Source organism: Lycorma delicatula, chromosome 1, assembly GCF_047948215.1.
Source record: "Lycorma delicatula isolate Av1 chromosome 1, ASM4794821v1, whole genome shotgun sequence".
Lineage (NCBI taxonomy): Eukaryota > Metazoa > Arthropoda > Insecta > Hemiptera > Fulgoridae > Lycorma > Lycorma delicatula.
The window spans coordinates 26573976-26579975 of record NC_134455.1 but is presented as its reverse complement, the minus strand read 5'-3'; positions in this window follow the sequence as shown (position 1 = coordinate 26579975).

The following is a 6000-nucleotide window of genomic DNA, read 5'->3' as shown; positions in this document are numbered from 1 at the left end:
TATATATATATGAATCAAGGGTTAGAAATATTTAATAAAGTAAAAATGCAATGACCATTGTTCAGTTATCCCTCCGTGAGCGTGATGTACTGCACACACTTTCTGTTTGGTTAGAATAGCTCTAATATATAAAGCATACCTTAAAACTTAAACAGAAGGTTCTGCAAGCATATTCATTTTCATTTTATATTGATGTCGCTCACCTTTAATAAGAGGAAAATTATATTTGTGTTTTGGGAATAAAAACAGAAACAATGGGGTTTTAAAACATTTAGCTGTTTAAAAAATCACAACTCAAGAAACAGCTAAAAATGTTAAAGGTTTTGAAGCTGTTTGTTGTAAAAGTTTGTTGTTGTTAATACGCTAAATTCATGAACATTTAGTTACAGTTGGCAAAAACATTTAACAAAATCATGTGTAATGAAACATAAACCATGTAACACTAACCATGTAACATTTTCGCGGCAGGTTGCATAGCCCCACCTTTCTTTTCTAGTGTCACTTAGTGAACAGGAGAGGGTCACACTTTTAGTGATGGGAGCTTTGGTGATAGTTACGTCGTATGATGAACTTTGTGAATTGTTCAATGCAATATTTAATAATCGTAACCCTACTTCAAAAGGTACAGTGTCAAAAACCATCAAATGATTTGAGGAAACAGGGAACATTAATAACAGGGAAGACCAGAGAGGCTTAAATCTGCAACAAATAATAACAAGTTGTTAGAGATTATGCAAGAATTTATTCAGAATCATCATTGCTCAACTCAAACGACAGCACAAGAACATAACATCTAAGACTTGAGTTCTACAAAAATTATGATGAACAATATTTGTGCAGATCCTAATTTATTAAACAACTTAGTTTTTAGTAGAAGCCATAAATTTAAATTTGTTTAAATGGCAATGTAAGTCGCTATAATTGTTGATATTGGACTGATTTTAATCGACACTGATATTATGAGGCACATAATAGAATCCAGTCAAAGTAAACATATAGGTAGTTATTGTTGTTGAATGATTAATAGGGCCTATATATATTGATGGAAAATTAACGCAATGAAATATGAGTCTACTTCTCAACCATATCATTCCAAACATTCAAAATGTTGTTGGCCCCAACTTCTAAAACATTTGGTTCCAACAAAATGGTGCTACCTCGTCTCATTATCAGAGTTAGGAATGAGGGGGTGGTGTGGCAACCAGAATTGTCACAAGGCAGGTTTCATCCTCTATGGGGGTTGGGATGCCTCACCTCATTTCATTGTTCAGATACGTGAAGTTTAAATGAATTTTTCCTGGAAGATTGATTTGCCGAGGAGTCAAATAGAATGGCCAGCAAGATCACCTGACTAGTCACCATTGGATTACTTTCTACAAGACCACTTATAAAGTATCGTTTATCACAATAAGCCCAATATATCGATGATTTACAAAATAAAATTTTATAATTAACACAAAATATCACTAGAGGGAATCATTTAGAAATGCAGTATCATTACCGACTGGCACACTGTCAAACAACAGAAGGAGGGCATTTCGAACATTTATTAAAAAGAAATGTGATTAAATAAGCAAACACCTTGCTTAATAAATATTTGTTTTTAAATAAATTTATTCAATAACATTCATTTAATCAAATTTTTATAAATTTATTTATTTGGGGTAACATTTACTTAAATGTTCAATGTAATTTTTCAAAATTCAAATTTATTCCACTGCTATTTTGGTTAGACATCAACCAGTTTTTTATTTATATCATTCTTCTTGTCTTTGACCTTTAAAATGATGCATCATGCAAATGGTGTTATCACTTAAAATATTTGAGTTACTATCTCTAGGCCCACCCCTCACAAGAAATATTGAAATTCTATTTTTTGTCAAAAGGTAAATAGTTGATCCTGAAAGGATCCTGAACCTTATCCTGAAAGTTACAGTATTCTATCTAGAATGGTTTTAAAGTGGTTGAAGAATTCCATAGTTTTGACACTCTGTATAAGAAGTTATAATAATTATAGAAGTTTATCAGTCTAATCAAATTATAATTACTGAAATGGTAGATAGTTATTGTAACGGATTGAGATGTAATATAGTAATTGATATCTGTATTAGAAAAAAAATTATTGTAAATTAAACAGAGAAAGAGGGAGAGAGAATGATGTTAAGGATATGTCAAGGTCAGAAATTTTTCCACTGATAGTAGTGTTTTATTGGCATGAAAGGAGAAACTCATATAAATGCATTAAAATTGTAGAGAAATGAGATCTGATATGACTTATTTATTTTAAATGATTTCTATTTTTGCTAAGATTTTATGACAAAAAATCATAAAACTGGCAGAATTTATATCATTTTATATAAAGTTCCATTAATGTGAAACTGAGTAATTTATTACTTTAAATAGTTCTATTGAGTTTAATGGCATGTTGGCAACACTACTTGAGCCTAACCAGTGAATGAATGAGACCTTAAAATAGTGGCATAGCTAAGGGGGCATAATGAAAGGGGTCTGACCTCCAAAATTTAAAAAGCAACTCTTAAAAGTAATGGGATTTCCTAAAAATGGGATTTCTTAAAAGTAGATGGTCTTTTAAATATTTTTTTCTTGCACCTTCATGTATTTGCTTTACATCTGAAAAAAATGAAAAAACTTTCATTTGAAAAAATTGAAAACTCTGCATGATGACATCAGAAGCCATAACTCGTCCACAAAAGATTATTGATCTGAAATTCTTCTTATTTAAAATTGTTACTTAGAGTAATAAAAATATTTTTTTAAAGAATTCATTAACTCAAGTATAGATACAGTTTATTTTATAAAAATTTATATATTGTAAATTAATTGTTTAATAAATCAAGAAAATGCTTAACGCATTCAAAATCTGCCAAAAAAAAATAAAAAAATACATTTACCATGTCATCTTTTTTATGTTATATATTATTCAGTTAACAGATACTTGAAATAATTAAAATAAAAACCTTTTTTATAAAAAAATGTTTTTGTATGTTTTAATAATGGACTTTTGTGATGATTTGTAGTCAAGAGTGTTCATAATCTTAGCTAATGACTGGCGGTAATCCATATTAAATGTAACATATTTATATGTATGTTATAAAAACTAGTTTCTAAATGTCATAATTATTTCAATAAAAAAAAAGTCTGAAATAATATTTCTATGTAAATAAATCTGTAAATATATTGTATGTAATATAATAAAAATTAGAATATTCATAATAAATTCATTAATCTCAATATTTAAATGTAAATTTTAAATGTAACTATTTACATAATATATATATGAATCAAGGGTTAGAAATATTTAATAAAGTAAAAATGCAATGACCATTGTTCAGTTATTCCTCCGTGAGCTTGATGTACTGCACACACTTTCTGTTTGGTTAGAATAGCTCTAATATATAAAGCATACCTTAAAACTTAAACAGAAGGTTCTGCAAGCATATTCATTTTCATTTTATATTGATGTCGCTCACCTTTAATAAGAGGAAAATTTTCTAATCTCCATGATAGAATGGTAGCATCTTAGTCCTTCATCTGGAGGTCTTGAATTTGAATCCGTCAGGCATGGGGTTTTTCATATACTACAAATTTCCATTTTCATATTCTCATGTAGCTTCTTTGTAAGCATCTGTGGCGAGTTAAAATCATCAATTGACTTGTCAATGCATAAATTCTGTGTAGGAATAATTGTTTTGTCTATTGTTTTATGGAAAAGGTCTAGTAATTGTTATTACACTGTATTGTCTGTATGTTGGTATTGGTTCATCTGGTCTAGGAGTTTTAGCATAATGTATTGATTGTAATATTGCAGCAAACCTGTCTCACTTCTTACATTTTCAAAAAAATGAAAGTGCCAGTATGTCAATAATCAGAAAGATCTGGCATTTGAACTGATGGAAGTACATTCCTACAAATATTAAAAATTCCTCATTTATTAAGGGTTTCCGTTTTTTAATTTTGGCTTATACGTGATGTTGAAGTAATAAAAGAAATGTTGAATAAATGATGTGTCTAAACAAATATAATAAATGTTATAAAATAAAAATAATATTCATATATATAAATAATAAAGGAATAAAAGAGATGAAGTAATATATATTAAAAGAGCACTTGTTTGTCAACATCAACATTAATCAGTTATTTCATATGCAAGTGCAAGACAATGTATTGATTAGGGTCTCTTCCACTAGGTAAAATTTTTAACCCAGGTACATTAGTATTTGGTTGTACACAAGGGACAAAAAAAAAGACAGGAACTTTGAAATGTGTATTGGCAACCATGTACAGTTGGCAGCACTGCTTTATGCAGAGACAATCTTGCCACTCAGTCATCATGGAGCACTGGAACGGTCAACAGCATGCTTTCACCATAAAAATGTATCGTGCAAGAAATGGAGAACAATCACCAGTTCCGTATTGATTTGTCAAAAAATTTTGGTAACTATTAATGAGGACAACGAATTTCACGACAAGCTGTGGATGTTAGAGGAGGCACATTTCCATCTCACAGGTTACATGAAGCAAAACTATTGTTACTGTGCAGACAGCAACCCCAATGAAATTCATGAAGCCCTTTACGCAATCGCATAACAGTATCGTGTGTAGTTTTGTCTCGTGGAATCGTCAGACCAACTTTTTCAAAAATGAGAAGTGGATCACAATGACTGTCACTGCGGATCAGTATGTTCACATGGAGCAGTCTTTTGTTACACATGCATTCCCACACAAATTTTGAACAATTTCCCACACCAGCGCAACGACTGGTTTCAGCAGGATACTGCAATGTCACACACTTCAAGGCAACCAATGGCAGTTGTGGCCGTTTTTTTATCTCCTGACCAATTAGACAGAGACGTAATGTGGTGCACACATCACACTCCCTCTCTTTCTTACTCGTTACTCGTTCATTAGATCAACTGTGCTATTGCTTTGTCATAATTTTTTTATATACTTTCTCTCTTTTGTGGAATAGAACATACTGGAAAAAAATATAAATTTGTGTATATACATAAATAATTATATAAATAACTAAATTTTCGTTTACAAGAAAGAAAAACCACAGACGAAAATGCTGCCAAAATAATAAATGCTCTAAAAAAGGAAATTAAACAGTACCGAAATTCTTTTTCGATTCGCTTCACACACAATTCAGCAAAACGTTTAGCCGAAACAACAAATATTGAAACTTACAGTTCAAAAAAGACACGGCACTAAATAGAAAATGTATGGTGAGAAAGCTACTAATAATTTGTTTAACATGAATGAAAGTGCATTACTAGAAAAAGAAATATGAAGTTTTAGATATAATACTGATACAACTCAATGATAGATTTACTGTTTTGCATGAGGTCACCAACAATTTTTTTAAATGGACACTCTTTAAAAATCATGTTGCTAGATGATCTTAAACGATGTGCAACAAAGCTAGCAAACCTAGCATTGAAATAGCGACTTAGATGCAACAGAATTTGTATGTGAAATTGAGTTTCAAATATCAAGCCGTGGAAGTTTTTGAAAATTTAGGGGATATGAACGCTTTTCAAATCTTGTTAAAAAATTATGAACTCTCATTACAAAGCACGTATATAAATCTAGACATATTAAGGATTTTCATAATATTGCCTGTAACTGCGAACGTTCGTTTAGCAAATTAAGAATTGTAAAATCATACCTTCGTTCTTCTATTGGACAAGAGCAATTAACAAACATGTCTACAATTGAAAAAGATGTTGCCAAAAAATTGAATTGCTATATAATCGATGCATTTGCAAATGAAAAAGCGAGAAAAATTACTTTAACAATTTGCTGAACTGTTTTATGTTTTTATTATATTATTTTAACATATACCTATGTTTTGTGTATTACTTTTGTTTTCCAGTCATAGACTATAAATAAAAATTTGTTCTTATTTATGTTATAGATTATTTATTCATACAAATACCTTGATAAATACATTATTTTACATACAGGCAACTCATTTTG